Genomic DNA, 16,451 nt, shown 5'->3' with positions numbered 1-16,451 from the left:
CTGGAAAACAGTCATACACATGCTTTGATATCTTCTTTCTGAGAGAAAACAATAGTGCCTGCAGCCCAGACATTACTTTTGAACAACCATAACAAAAAAGGAAAAGTATGTGGAAGGAAAGGAAACTGTACAAAAGAAAACCCTTTGCAGAGAAATGGTAGAGTCTGTATGATATTCCAGTTTTTCTTAATAAAGAGACTACAATAAGGTTGAGTTACATCTTCTAGGAAGATCATATCTGTAGGGTAAGGTAAGTACACTGCTCTTTTTGAGCTGAACTCAGAATATAAACTGGACTACTTCACTGGGTTATCTGCATGCCTGTAATTATTCTAACTCTCCACTGGATGTCAATACTGCTTAATACAAATGTTGGCTCAGAGTTCGCTGCTTAGAGCAGAGCAAGCCCTGCTTTTAGAGATGATGACTATTTAGAGTGTAACTAGGTAAGGAATGTAACTAGCAGGTGAAACCTGGCCCATTTGGAGGCAGATAGAGGACAGCTGTTAATAACAAAGGCAATTATTCCTTCCTTCCCTGAGAAGTCAGGGTTGCAATTGAGTTTCTATTATATAGCTGATGTTGTGCACCTCTGAAAAAATCTCTGCCCTGAACAGGCTGGCAGAAATGGGAACCTGGTGTCTAAGATTTCCACCAAAGATAGATGTGGTATCCTAGAATAAAGACACCCTAAAGCCATTGGAAGACTACCTTCCATTTTGTACAGCAAGGCAATTGGCTCACAGAGCTCAGGCACTTGAAACCTAGTGCACAAAAGACACAGAGTAAGTTTTCATCAAAAAAGTTGTTAAGACCACATGGCTATTATTACAGCCAAGATTACTGATTGGCTTGAACAAGCCTTATTTAAGCTCTGAACTTCTAGGAGCTTCCACCCCTTTTGCTCCTACCTCATGCTGCTTGCCTGGTGCGTATGATGCTCTTGCTACTCTGTTCCTTGGCAGAGCACAGGCGTGGTGGAGATATTGAAGGGAGAGTCAGTAGTACCAAGACTGCAGAAGCAGAAAAGTTGAAGGTAAGGAGAGAGGAAGAAGAAAATTTCCCTGTCCTACAGATACAGGGATTTGGGAGATATCCTGTGTTTCCTCTGAAATCCCAGTGAACTCTTCCTTGCAAGACTGCCATTAAATAATTCTGTGGTGGTCATGTAAAAGAGTTTAGTGACTCTCTGTTATCCTTCTGTTGCTGTCAGCACAGGTGAGAACATGCTGCCTTTTGAAGAGGAGAGGGAAATTGTGCAGATCACAAAATCTGAGTTAGCAGAGTCTAATTTTTAAATTTTTTTTTTTCAAGAAACTCCAAAAGACAACCAGCTTAGAATGATACTTTTGGCAGAGCAGTTTTTTTTCATTTTTTTTTCTTCTCCCCATTACCATATGTAGCAAATAAGCTGAAACAAAATGAACAGAAATGGTGTTTCAGTGATTGAGCTCCCAAAGCTGAGCTGATGCCAGTGGCACCCCATGCTTCTGTGAGTTCGCCTAACGATGCCTGTGGTATTTAACTTTCATAAGGATTTAATATTTGACATTGTGACAAGATTTTTTTCCAGGCATGCATGGACTGTTTTTTATACTCTTATTTGGCATATTTATTCAAAATGTACTATATTTAAGATTGCTGTAATCACATACATACATTGGCTACTGGCCACAATGTTCTAGCTATTAATCATACCCCAGAATCCATGGCAGATGTAAAAATTAAGTTTTATTTATCAAACTTACTCATTGGAAATGGCAGCCCAAGAAATTTACTCCTTAGGATTCTGACTTTTCTTGCATATTTCTGGCAATGGGTTCAAGGCTTTAGAAAGGTGTAAATCATTTTTTTTTTCTCAGTCCAGACGGTGTTGGCACAAAACTAAAATTATTTTTCCAGAAATGCAAACCCTTTTGTTTGGATGGCCTTTATATTACTGCCAAATTATACCACCAGTGCTATTTCTTTAACCTAATGCTATTTTCCATTATAATCCCATCTTTCAAGAAACAAATCGAAGTTTTCTACTCTTGCAGAAGTTTCAGACCCACAGATATGACTACCTTTCGGCTGAGTTGGGAAAGTAGCATCCACTGACAGGCCTGGAGGATTGCAGTTGCTTTTTCCGTACGTAACTAGATGAAAAGGCAACAACCTGATATGGAAAAGCAGGTTCAGGAGGAAGATTGTTTCTGTGTTATGACCCACAAAATATCCACCTTTGAGAACCTTGGTATATGGGTTTGCCTACTAAAAACACCATCTCTGAAAATAACTTGCATGAGTATTGTTTAAGTTGAAGGGTCCCCAGATGATTGTGATGCTGGTTCTGCTATTTGCCAGTATAGGAAGAGCTCCTACAACCCAAACTTGCTCAAGTTTTCTATTAAAAAGAACAAATTAGGTACAGTAGTGCAGAAAGAAAAGAAAAAGAAAAACCCAGCAAGGCTAACATTATGGGACAAAAATACATCCACCATATGAGTGTACTGAGTGCTGCAGATTAGTTCCTGGTTTTGTTTGTTTTTTTTGCTTGCAAATTGTTTTTGATTTACATGCATTCCTTTTGTATACATATATGGTATATTAAAGTGTAAGAACTAAATTAATTCCAATTGTCTTCTGCTTGGGCTAAATATATGTAAACCTTATAATGTCTGGGCTTTATTTTATTTGCATTTGCATTCCAAACGTTGTCATAATACATCTTTTTGTTCTTTGAATGATTATAGAGCACTGCTGGTCTGTAGAGCATGTGATTGTTCAGAAATCAGTTACTTCACTAAGCAACTTATAAACTAGCTCAAACGAAGCAGTTCTCTGAACAGGATGTAAGGGAGAACTCAGTGTGGACACCATGGGAGAGCATGTCATAGTGTAACAGAGACTCCTCCACTAAGATGCAGCACGGGAAGAGTTTGGGCTGTGCTCACCCAGTCCTGCCAGCCGCATAGCTGGTGCTTCCCTATCACTCTGGTGTTTCCTTACAGACCATGGAGAGAGTGGGACTCAGGGACCAGGTGAGCTGACTTGATGCCTGATGCTAGAAGGGTTGAATGCTCTGTGCACAGGGAACAGAGGACTGTCCCGTGTACATCAGATTAGAAAAGTTGCCCCAGTTTGCAGCAAATACTCTTTAGAAAAATGTACTGGTTGTTTAATCCAGGCTCTTCAGGCTGGTGCACCCAGTGCTCCCCAGGCAGGCAGATATCCCCATCACACAATACTGGCTTTTCCCCCTTGCCAGTGAGATGTGGGCTTATGGGGAAGAGATGGGGCAAGGAGGGGAGAAGTCAAGCAGGAGACTCAAGTCTGTGCTGTATGTCCCGTGGAATGGGGATGTCCTACCCCACCTGCCCAGGGCTGCCTTCAGTCAGGGCATGCTGGCCAGGTGGCTGCATCAAGGGACAGGTTGGCTCCAGGGGTGGTTTGGAAGCTGATAACATCCCGTGCTGTCTTGTCCTGTAGTCTAACTGCTTGATCATGTGCCTGTAGGAAAGGAGCCTCTGGCAGAAGATGGAACAGAAGCTGAATTTTGCTCAGTACCACAGGGGGTCCCAAAATGTGCTGTGGTGGATGGAAAGATGGAGGTTACTTTTGCAAAGTCATGTTGTTTTTTTGTTGTTGTTGTTCATTTTATTTGCCTGTAAAGCAGACCTTTTCCAGTTTCTCACTTTGGTGAGAAAAGCAAGTACAAAGAAAATCTAAACTCGGTTAGCCTGAACCAAACTGGTGTATAACTTGGCCTCCCAGCTGAAATATCGACTATCTGCAAAGCCCTAAAGGAAACCATCATGTTGATTTGAGGTAGGCTGGTATAAAGCCAACGGTTTCAGTTGACTCCTGCAGACACTAGTGTTAATATCTGTGCAGCTGTTATGAGGGGAAAGATGAGTAGTATCTACCAGGTTCTGTCCCTGACTTGAAAAGTGGTCATACAAATTAATTAGCCGTGGCACTGCTAAGCACACTCATTATTTATTTGTTCCTAAATAGCCCTCTCAGGTTTTGTTTTGTAAGTTTTCCTACATTCCTCTTGCTTCAATGTCATGTTGTTTGCCAGCATCCTACTCGTGCTCAAAATGGCTAAGATTTGTTTTCTGAAATGTCAGCATTTCCAGGTGTCAATTTTCTTCCCTTTTCAGACGTAGAAGTGCCAGTGGAAGGTTGGCTCTCTTTTTCTGGCTCTGCTGTGAATTAAGTTCAACCTTTCCTTAAGAAGGTTTGTGTTTCAGAACAGCACATTAAAAAAACTTGACCCAAGCCCCCAAACAAGATAGTTGATGGAAGAAAAAAGCTCTCTGCTTAGGTTTGAAAATTCTTCAAGAGGAGGAATGCAAAGGGACTGAAGAACTCAAGCAGTTGTCATCCATGCCCCTTCTCCATGCCAACATATTTCTTTCTTCCAACTTCTGATCGCAAATTAGTAGTTTAGTAACTGACCTTGTAGTGTTTTGGACTATTATTCTATTTGGGTCTGCTTTCACCTAAATAACAACCATCTGGTGGTGTCTCAAATCAGATACGTGTGATGGACTATGTATAATAACCAGTTCAAGGATTGTCAGGGGAAGGGTTAACATTCTTGCCCTGAGCAGAAGGACCGCAGCTGCATGCCGTAAACTTAGCACAGAGATTGTCAGGGTAGAAGGCCTGGGTCAGCTGTAAAGAATTAAGCAAATCCCCCTACTACAAGAAGAGGGAAGAAGAAGAGTGGAATTAAGAAGTCCCTTTCTGTCTTTGTGTTTGGTTCATGGTGAAATAGATATTTGAGAACATTTGAAGCATACCTCAACCCTTAGCCTCTACACAATTTTTTCTCATGGAAGGTCTTGCACCTTGATCTCACAGAACCTGAGCAATCCATCTTCTGTTCCAGTAATGCGTGAAGTTTGAAGAAGGTGTGTGGAAAAGGTGTCATGTCAATCTTCAAATCCTCTTTCTATTTTTCTGGAAATCTGTATTCCCACTCTCAATCTAATGTTTTGTCTCTACAGGAAAGGTGGAAGTTTTACTCTATGTTGAAATGTTCCCAGTGCAAACCCTTCTTCGAGAGCAAGACTGAAGCATAAACGTGTCTTGTTTTCTCCTAGATGTTGTATACTTCTTCAGAACAAACAGTTTCCAAACGCAGAGTTCTGTGAAAGGTTTATCATAGGGAGATGGGGAAATGGCACATCTTCCTCTTACAAAGCATGGGACAGCTGGAAACAAAAGTATGTGTCACAGGATATTAGTGATGGAAAAAAAAAGTATTCAGGGCTGGTTGACTTTGTATATCCAAAGCCTCTTTTTTGGAGGACAGGAATGTGAAATACTGGAGCGTCCTGCAGAAAGGAGGCTTCCACAAAAAGACAAGGCTGAGGATGCTATTACAGCCTGGGACCATGGTAAGCGTATAGTCTGGACTCCTCGTGATGGGTGGGGAAGGCCACATTATGATTTCTTGTTTCTTTCTGCTTTCTCAGGTTCTTTGAATTTGTCGAGGTGCCAAGGGTTATTGAGCTTTGGGCTTTTTCTTTGTTCCTTTTTAGCTGTGGGTTGGAAAGCAATTTTCCTCTATGCGTATGTGTTAATGCGTGGTATGTGTATATACATACAACAAATATGCATAGATATAAATATGTGTGTGTATACATGCAAAAACATCTTCAAGACTATAAATCTTTATATACTGAATTATGCAAAAGCAGAGCCATATGCTTATCTTTGTAACCATAAAGAATCCCACTGAAATCAGTAAAATTTCTTCCAGCAATAGAGGATGCGTGGGGTTTTGACTCTGTTTTGACAGCTCAGAGTAAAGGCTGGCTTTTTTTGTTCTGAGCCCAAAGCCAGGCACTTGCTGTTTGTCAGAAGGCTGCTGCTCCTCTTGTGTCTTTGGAGGAACTGCCTGAGGGAGCAGCCACCTACCTGAACCTTTGCTCCTGCCTTTCTTGACTTGTGTGAGTCAACACTTTATGAACTGACTTGTTTTCTCCATAACTGTTGCTGCACTGCATGGCTCTGAAGCTGCTGTCCATCTGTAAGATTTAAAGCGAGACTCTTGACTTTATCTGCTGTTGACAATGGAAAAAGCAGATTTGTTCTGGTTTTCTATTTTTTGTAGGGGTAGGACTATATTTGATATATGAAAACATTTTTCAAAATGATTAGATCAATCCCTCTGTAATTTGATTTGTTGGGTGGGAGGAGGGGAGGTGGAGAAAAAAAAAGTATTGTAGACTGTTTCTCAATAAAACTGCAACAACTAAGACTCCAGACCAACAAACACTTACACATGTGCTTAGCTTCAAGTCTGAGTTAGACCCAAGGGGCCTATATTTGTATTTGATTAATGACAATTATTTGAAGAGAGATGGACTGGATGGAATCAACTGGAAAAAATATGTAGCTATAAAAATATATGCTTACTGTAATGTATTTTTATACTGTTTCAGTTTTGTTATATTCTTTTATCTTGCATATTTGGCACACAGCTGTAGATTTCTGACATAAGGAAAAGGTTGCACTGTCAAATTCTGTTTAGTTTTAATCAGAAGGGTGTAACTAGGTCCCCGTTTGCTAACATGAACCCACGTAAAAACCCTGTTAACACTAGGGAACCTGCAGGCAGAACTGGGACCCTAATTTGAAAGAGCTCCAGGGGCTGATCTTCCTTCCTTCCTTCCTCTGGTAGCTCTGGTGAGTTCAGTAGCTCTGACTGTATGGTTAAAAGATTGACCTTACAGCATGAGAGCAGGGTTGCTTCGTTAGCAACCCCCTTAACCCTTGTACATTTCGTCTTGTCTGCACACAAACCTGGCTGTTTGCAGCTAGGTGTTTGAGAGCAAAGGCAGGCAGAGCCTGCACCTAGCAAATAAGAGCTTATGCGTACATGGGTGAGTGTCAAGCTTGTGAGGCTGCTTGCATGGGTCCCTGCCTTGATCCTCAGAGCAGCTCTGCCAGAGCCAACAGCCCTGCTGCTCCTGCTGCAGCTCAGACACCTCCCTTAGACCAGCTTTGGGAAGGAGAGCTGTCAGTGCAGGAGATGCAGTGCAGCCACCTAATTATCCTCTGCTGGAGAGAGGACCTTGTTGCTGCTGCCCGATGCTTTCTTTTCCTCTGTGGCAGACAGAAGGAGGAGGAGCAGAGCACCTAGACGTGGCATGGGACCTGCTCAGTCTGATTTGCAGCTTAGAAAAGGCACTACTTTGAGAGCATAACCCAGGCGAAGAAAACGCATGAACATGTCCACTCATCAGCTGTTGATGCTCCCTTCCTAATGAGTGGTAAGAAACAGCCCATGATTCATCTCAACCTTAAGGTAAGGGTAGGATTTGGGTCCAGGATTTAAGCCTGTTCATTAAGTGTCTGGTGTGTCAGTGGAGATGGTCTTTGCTGTGAAGGGTAGTTGTACCTTGTAAAGTGAACTAAATCGTTCTCTGGTCTCCAGTGACTGAGTTGAACAGATCTCCATGACTGTTCTGAGAGCTTGGACGTATTGCGCTCCCTTAGGTGCCCTTTTTCAGTCTGCTTTTCTCAAAACCCAGGTGCCTGAGCTGATAAGGAGAATCAGGACCTAGAAGTGCCTATTTATCTCCAGCGTTTTCAAAGGGTGGCTGCTAGGAGACACAAACCGTCAGGCACCATTCCTGCTCTGGAAGGAGAAAAAGCAGTGACAGCTCCCTGGGAAAGGTCCTGCTGAGGGTACCCAGATCTGTTTGGGTTAGGAGAACAGCAGGCTTCCCTGGACTGTCCTTGGCTCAGGCTTATAGCTCCTTCCAGAAGTAGTCATTTTTTTTTTTTAAGTGTATGGGGTATTCTTATGCAAAATGGAGAGCAGAACTGGCTTAGTTCATTGTAAAATCTCTTCTACAGATAGATCCCTAACTCACCCAAGAACTCAAAGAGAAATGCAGACAGGCTTGAGTAGCTAAATCCAGAATTAGAGTTCTGCACACATTCGGCAGTGCCTAAGCTCTTAATACAGCCATACCAAAGCAGACACCAAGGTAATGCCTAACCCTGCTGTGTTACAAACAGGTGACTGATAAGTTTTCTTTGGTACTTTAGCCGCAAGAGATGGGTTAAGACTGCTGATACTGAACAGAGGTAGGCATTGCCCTCAGCACAGCATACGTGCCCTCTAACTTCAGTGTACTGAACATCTGTTTAGAAAACACAGATTAGCAGGACTGAAGACAGCTCTGTTTATTTCCTAGATTAAACGTTCTAAGTAAAAAGCCATTTTTACCACATGAAATCTGCTCTGAGGAGACTACATCTCTCTCCTTAGTCATCTGTAAGGAGGTTGCTACCTGACTGTATTTCAGAGCTAGGACACAGGTCAAGTGAGATGATAAATGTGCTGGCAGGTAAGATCCTTTGTGAAGCTTGCACTTGGCTATACGTCTAGTTAAACACTCATGAGGGTTAATGCAGGTTGGGTCTGAGCTGCTGCTCCAACCTCAGCCTGAAATGTCCTCTCCTCTGAACTGCTGGGTACTGCTGTGCGCTGTTTGGACAGCTGCAGAGCCCCGCTCCTAAGGGACCTGCAGGCCTGTGCTGGGTGAAGTCTTGTATACACACATGGTTTTGTGTACTCTTTTGGAATCCATCTGCACAAAAGGCACTGTATAAACAGAAGATCGCCAGTGCTGTACAACCAGGATTACATGTCTAAGCTCCGTTAACATTATGGCTGCAATAGATCTTACCTTTTCTTTTTTTGTAGTCCTGCATAAATGGAAGCCACCGAGACTTAGACAAATGTCTGCACAAGGCAGCCATTTAGACAGCCCTGTTCTGGCCAAAGGTTTGGATTCTGCCACGTGTCTATGTTCTGCTGAACTAAGAGAGTTGGTCAAACCTATATCACGTTGGGTAAGGCCTACTGGAAAACACCAGTTAACAGAAATGATGCTGCATCTCTCTCTAGAGCACAAGATTGTTAGCCACATATGAAAATTAATCCCATGACTCAATACTGTGAATTCAGTGGCTATAGCAATAGACACAATAGAAATCATGCTTGCAGTTTAACACCTTTGCAGAATATCCTTTGAGGCTTATGTTAAGAGTTTTCCAGTCTCTTCCTTTTGGTCCCATTGAGGTACAGTTCCTACCACAAGAGTACAGGGCTGTAGCTGGGATGGCTCACCAGGAGAGTTTTGCCTTCCCAGAGCCTGTTCTGCTGTGCCAAAATCACACACAAATGTCCTGTAGAGACTATTCGATAAACTGCTGGGAAAGCACAGGAGCCAGAGATAAATCATCTAGCAGAAATTGCTACGTTTGACTTGTCAGGGAGATTACTGAAGTATAATGGAGGGGGGGAGAGGTTTCAGATTTTATTTTCTATCAAAGTGTTTTTTGTATCTCTGAAAAGAGACTACACTAAAAAAAAAGAATGGTGGTAGGGTAGCCTAACGTAGTTGGTTTTATATCAGTTATTTAGAAACATTCTTGTCTTTAACAACAAATTCTAGAGCCAGGCAGAGAAGCCTTTTCTAGCACTGTGGTATGCATATATAATTTTAATATATAAACTACTAATGCAGTACTAGCAAATGTAGTACTGAAAAATTGCATTGCACATATGTTATCAAGTGAGAATAATTATTGGGCCCTATTGAGTGCAAATTTCTGCAGTTGCCTATGATGACAAGCTAACAAAAATGAAAGGTTTGGCTTCCTTTTCATCATCATCATTTTCCAGCTATTGGTCCTGTGAATTTCTGTGCTTGGAGAGTGGAATCTGTACTGGGGTAAGGATTTGAGCCCCAGACCTCCCTCATTTTGGGTGCCATTTGAGGGCCTATGTTTTTGGCTATTTGGTGGTGGTCCACTGTCTGCAGTTTTGAGCAGAAATTCCATTCCCCAGCAGAGAACTCTTGCCAAATCAGTGTTTCATTGAAACTGGCACACACTATGAAAAGCTTTATTTTCAGTGAGCCAGCATTTTCCAAGCAAAATCTATTTTGTCTGGAAATTGCCTACGAGCCTTCACCCTGTGCTAGCTGCACATATCCCTTGTAAAGGACGATCCCAGCTGACAAGGAGGCTCCAGATGAAGTAGGTATGGGCTGACAGGTGAGATAACCCTTCTTCTGCACTCCCTCCCATGGTTGCAATGGACTGAGCACTTCTGGCTTTCCTCTGCTTTTCCAGCCTGCTTCACATGAGGAAAGAGGCCTCCACCAGCTCCAATGCTTCATTAAAGGCATGGCCCATGAGGGTGAAGCAGGGAAGAATCCTGCAGGACAAATTACGCATGAACTTAATGTAAGATGTGTGCTGCTGTCAAAGCAGTGATTTCTATATGGTAATGAATTTCATAAGTAAGATCAAGGTCTTACCAATCTTTAAAGCATAGCCTCTGCTCCAGCATAGGGATTCAATTTTTAAGCTTTTGTGTAAAAATAAATTAAAGGTATAGATGTATATATATCAATAAAAATGGAAACAAAACTGAATGCAAAGTATTTATTAAAAGGACAACTGTATATGAACAACTGAGATAGGTTAATACATTTTAATATACACAGCTTTGGAAAGTCATTTTTGGAAGGAAGAGGAAGGAAACATTTAAACACATGAATACTTAAGTAATGCTATTAGAAAGAAGTAACTACTTAAGCAGGTTGAGAGTGGGAATAAACAGGTGGAAGACCTGAAAGCTAGCAAAGGGAAAATTCCCATCTGGAAATATCATTGGAAACAAATGGATTAACAACATGCCTCATACATGCATTAAACAGGCGAAATGAGATTAGACAAAATTCAAAAAGGGTAGTTGTTTTTTGTTTCTTTTGTTTCCTCTGAAGGTGATGACAAATCTCCTGGTGGTTTCAGTAGCTGGTTTGTGCTGACCCGAAGGGTTACCCACAGCTCAGCTCTGGGGGTGGAAGGTCTCCCAGCATTGGTACTGAAGGAGCAGGATGAGAGGAGATAGGATTAACAGGCAAAGCCTGACCGGCAGAAAACTGCGGCCGCATCGTTGTCCCTGTTCTTTCTTTCCACTTCTTCCAAAAGATTTAACACCAAAACAGTGCTGCAATCTCTTCTTAATTAAAGGCTGTTTGCACACAACCAGAAGGCTGGGCTGCATTAAGCTGCAATCCAGAAGCTAGCTCAATCTTACTGAGTGGTATGAAACAAGAGGTGCAGGAGTTGGTATGTGTAACCTTCTAATGTATTTTTCTGATCAAGAGCAGCCTGATAGCAATGCATGCATATTCATTTCTTCTAATCTCTCTTGAAGGCCATTTACATAACCAGTTAGCTGAGAAATGAAATGTGGTCATATTATCCTACTGCCTTCATTCATAAATATCTTGCCTTAATCAGGTTAGAAAGTTCGTAGCACTGCATGCAGCCACATTCCAGCAGTAATCACACTTTCTCCTCATCACAGGAGGCCACACACCTCAGGGCTGTCTTCACCTGAAGAGCCTGCAGTCTGGAAACACTGCAGGCAGCAGCTGCACTGAACGATGCTCGGCGTAGTGAGATTTTGTCACCCCCAAGAAAAAAACACTTTCCTTTCACAATGTGCATGGCTGCATATCAGACCGGCACTTGCCATGGGCATCTGATGTTAAATAAGCCTTGGTCAGCGTGTATCTGATGGGAGTTATGACTTTTATTGCTTCAGTTAAAACTATGGTGTTAGAGATGTCAGGTTGCACTTAATACGTTTGTGTACTTGGCACTATGTCGTGCTAATCACTTCAGCATTCCTTATATGTGGCGCTAGTTTCTCTAGTTTATGGGATACAAAATCTTGAATATTTCATAGTTCTACTTAAATATATTTCCTAAGTCCAGTTTTGGAAAGAAAATACTTAATCCTTTTTTTTAAAAAAAAAAAAAGTTGATAAACTGGGCTTTGAGCTGGAAGTGAGAGAAATATTTATATTGTAGATAAACATGAGTTTTCATGGAATCTCATGGCAGGAATATTTTATTGGAATGACTCTGCTGTGCATATTCAGGGAACATATAATGGGATATAAACAAGTGGAAAAAAGTCATCATGGCACTTTGAGAAGGAAATAATTGCATTTTATTACCCGTTTGGGCATCATGAAGCAACTTCACTTCTAGTTTGACCCTTTAGTGTTGCTAACAAGTGTCACTTGGTTTAATAAAAATATCATTATCTTTTACTTAAACTGCAACTCTAGGTCTTTATTTGAGCTGGGCAGAAGAAAGAAATTCCATTTCATATAGTACTTGCCATTTCAAATTAGACTTTACTCTGGCTTGGAAATAAAAATAAAATAAATGTGAACATTCTCTAGGAGAAGGAATTGAGGGTTGGCCAGAACGTTGTGGGACCCACCTGGTTGGAGGTTGAAGAGCCAAAGCAGAAGGTGGTAGGAAACCATGTAGCTTTTTCCCTCCAACCGTTTTTATTTTGCAAACCTGTGCTTAGCTTTCTGTATGCATTTAAGTACCACCGACTTTCCAGGGATTAAATTCATATTTAAGTTTGAATGGGGATGAATCCAAGAGAGTTCATAAATCGTCTCTTTTGAATGAGGAGGCTGATGGCTGGAAGCCATCACAGCTGTACTGGTGATGCTCCCCGGGTACGCATAAGGACATGCTAGGGTTGCCAACCAAGGAAAAAACAGGTTCCTTCTACGTGAAAAGGGTCGACTGAAGTTTGGAAGCTACCTCATCAAGTACACTTCTACAAAATAGAACTGATGCAGGGATACCATATGCTAGGCAAGGAAGCTAATCTGCAATGCAGAAGAAGGTTTGCACACAGAGACTGAAGCTTGTCCAGGATGGAGTCAATGTACTCTCTGTATTTTAAGATGTACAGATTGCATATGAAATTCTAACAAAAAACAAACAAACAAAAAACCACAAAATAGTATCTTCGTGTGACCTTTATCTATCTTTCATCAACACTGAGCAAGGTACCTCTTTAATCTGCTTAGTCTGTGCTGGCTGGAGGCCTGGGAACCAAAGCTTTACATGCTGGCAGCTCAACAGCCACTACTTCACTGCTATCTTGGCTGAGTCAAACTCATTTTTATTAGCAATTAATTTATTGTGTAATATAGACAACAGGAAGACATTTCAAAAACAAAAGTCTTTAAAGATATATACCCTACTAAAGACATCAAAATATGTTTTATACCTAAGGCATGGATACAAAGAGGTTGGAATTGCCTTGACGGTGATGCATAATACAGTTGGTTGTGCATAACAGCTACTTCTTTATCTGAGTTTACTAAGGTGACCAAGAAGAAACTGGGTTTTTATTTACGTATTATTAAAACCAAATTCACAATATGCATCACGTCATGAAAATTCTGTGATAATAGTGCTTACAGATATATATGGTCAAGAATTTCTTTCAATTTAACGTCAACACTTGGTAGACTTTAAAACCTGTTAAAAGAATGTTATTACATCAAGGTAAGGACAAAGAAAGGTTAAATAAAATACTTTGAATGTGAAGAAATTTTTGTCAGTCTTTGTGCATATGCAATTTCCAAAGCCTTATGAACGAAGACACAGAAAAATATTTCCTACCCTTATTTATAAAAACAAATGGTATTCAGCAGACCAATTAAAAGTACAGTTTGGAGTTAATTGAATCTATTCACAGACTTCTGCTGACAAATATTTTTTCTCAAAACCACAGATAAAGAAAACAGAATATTTTTAAAAGATGGTATGTTTCATTTTCTACTTCTTGTACTAGATTTCTATGTTGTTATTGTTATTACTGTCCATGTTTCAAAAAATTATTCCTGAAAATCCTGAAACATAATTTTTACTTCATTTCAGTGAGTAAACTAAGGGACCTCATTTACATGACAACTTGTAGGTTCAGTGCTTGAATTGTTTCACATGAAAAGCTGGACTTTTTGTTTAATGATATTCTTACTGAACAATGCAAGGGAAAAATGCGAACTTTTCCTTGATAAAACACGTCCAAATTGAGCAGTTTGTGGAGTGTTGATCAAAACCAGAACACTTCAGTTAAAATAAGTTAAGACAGTGGATTAGGAAAGAAGTAGTGTTAATACCCCCTATTTCTCCTCCCCACAGCTGTCTTCCCCAGCTGAGCTATGTTCCTGCCTTGCACTGCAGCCAGGAGGATTTTCAAAACACAGCCCGACTGGGTGATGGTGGGACCATCCTCCTTCCTGGGAGCAACAGTCTCAGTCTCATGGAGGAGGTGAAATCACACAGCTGTTGGGATATTCTAGGGAGAAAAAAAAAAGAAAAAAAAAAAGAATACGAGAAGTGGGCTATCTTTGCTTCCCACCAGCTAAAGAGGACCAACAGACTGGCATAATTATCTGCACCTCAACCGAGTAGTGTGCAAGTACCTTTACTGTGCCTTGCCCCTGTATCAGTGAAATGTTTGGAGCTTTTATTGCTTTTAGAAATAGAGACTTGTAAATTGGGAAATTAGATCAAATACAAAGGTCTTGGTATCATATGCAACCCTCATGCACACTTTGATAGTATCAAATGTTATTGATAAAAAATATATACTTCACCAAAGATTAGAGACTGTCGATATACTTTCAGAACAGAACCTTATTTGTCTGCCCTCTTTATTTAATCTGCTTCTCCCCCAAAAAAATATATATAAATAAAAAATGAAAAATCTATATAGTTCTGTAAGGACCAGAACTATGAAAACCTAGTTTCTAATCACTCTATTCTTGTGATTGACTAACTTTTTAAATGAGTTTTATGAAGACACAAGCTTCCACTTTGTTATACATCTGGGAATCCACATTGACTATCAGCAATCACAAGGATCTTTTCCCTATATCTGGCAGAGAATTCTCATGATTTTGTTTGAAACCTTTACCTTAATATCAGATTAGGTCCAAACACTATGAGAAAGGAAAGAAAGATAACTGACAGAACAGGATCCTTGCTTCCTTCCAAAATCGGTTTAAAATGGCTCCACATCCTTATCAAAGGAATAGGTGAATTAGATATGTAGATTAGAATGATTTATAAAGCTTTTTTTGGTGGGGTAATTTAATTCTCATGTCCTCATAATTTATTTCACCTTGAGAAATATTCAACTGTCATGCCATTTTACTGGAACTTTTTGAAAGGAAGAAAAGGAGATACGCAATATTAAAATACCAAGTCTGCCTTTGTCAAAAGTGCGAGTGATTTGTAGTGCTGGGAAGTCCTGTGTGGCTGAGGTCTAGAGTGAATTAAACTCTGGAAGTTTGACTGTATTTTAGTGCTGAGCCATCAGGTGCGAATATTTGCCTGGCTGAAAGAGCCCTCATTTGTTACTACTGGCTAGACGTGCCAAACATAAATCTGAAGTAAGGAAAGGCACTGGACTGAACTGGCATCCCAAAATATTCAGGCTTGTAAAACCCCCAAGTATTCTGTTATATGCACCCTGAAATGTTGACGCCTGTCTGCCTGGAAACAATAGCCTTGTATGGCTGTTTTTTTGACACAGGCAACAGTATGAGGAATAGGAGGCCAAGCATCCGAGGGGCAGTTCATTCTGCACTCTCTAGCTATGGTTGTTTCAAACTTTGAATTAGCTCTTTTCTTCCATGACAGCTATTTCATTAAAACCAAAAATCAAAACATACCAGTTTCTCTGAAAACATGATTAATGAGGTTCTCAGGTTCAGGAGTGTATCAGAGAAAAGCATTTACCTGGAAGGATGGAAACCCAAATTCAACTCCACTCATCTGAGTGGTTCCCTGAGGGGAGCTGAGGTTGGCTCTCTTTTTCCCCAAGGTGAGTAACTAATCAGTAGGTTACAGATAATATTCCAGCTGGTCTCCTGGAATAGGTTTGTTTTCTTGATCCACATATAACAGGAGATATTGGTTTTGTTCATGTTGGAACAGGCTCTGAAACCTCAGTATATTTAATGAGTTGGAATTACTGCCTTTCAGCCAGCCCTAACGTGACCCTTGCTTTTACTGTACCCAAGGGTAGCTATTGTGATACTGTGTGATGGGTTTCTCGTAAGTCCATGTGAAGATCCAGTGGGGAGGAGATAAAAAGGAGCCACAAAGATAGTAATACTTTCCTTGTTCTATTATCTTGCTCAGAGCTAGAAGACACAGACCTCAGTTATGATGCTTATTCTGACCATAGGATATATAGAGAAATACGTACTTAACCAAACTAAGAAAACCAAAAATATTTATTTACCTAATAAAGAAAAAAAAAAGAGAGAGATAATATTTAGAGGTTTTTGTATGTCAGTGGGTGGTCATCAGGGCTGGCTGGTAAATCTTCAGTTCTGCTATGTATGCCAAACAAATTGAAGAGGCCTAAAACAAAGGTGAAGAGTTCACTGAAGACATGATTGAACCAAGAGCTCAGCATCAACCTGCCAAACCCCAGCAACTTGGATATAACTGGTGTATGCTCAGCTGCTTAAGGAGAGACTCAAGGCAGTTGACATCTGTCTACAAAGTAGTTT

The 16,451-nt window shown here is 40.7% G+C and overlaps 1 long non-coding RNA gene across 10 annotated transcripts; it reads left to right on the top strand.

Annotated features, from left to right (window-relative positions):
- On the top strand, positions 1 to 13,316 carry LOC310880575. 10 transcript variants are annotated; one of them, XR_014571768.1, is made up of 9 exons: positions 1 to 785; positions 966 to 1,036; positions 2,040 to 2,130; positions 4,149 to 4,904; positions 5,001 to 5,393; positions 7,117 to 7,309; positions 8,720 to 8,868; positions 10,156 to 10,269; positions 11,402 to 13,316. It is a non-coding gene; the product is annotated as an uncharacterized lncRNA (long non-coding RNA). The 10 variants fall into 10 exon arrangements; XR_014571766.1 differs by lacking the exon at positions 8,720 to 8,868 and having other exon boundaries at positions 7,117 to 7,274; XR_014571767.1 differs by lacking the exon at positions 8,720 to 8,868.
- The last annotated feature ends 3,135 nt before the right edge of the window (positions 13,317 to 16,451 follow it).

This window comes from Anser anser (genome assembly GCF_964211835.1).
Source record: "Anser anser genome assembly, chromosome: 1".
Classification (NCBI taxonomy): Eukaryota; Metazoa; Chordata; class Aves; order Anseriformes; family Anatidae; genus Anser; species Anser anser.
Note: the sequence above shows the minus strand (reverse complement) of the source record. Positions and strands in the feature narration are given on the sequence as shown.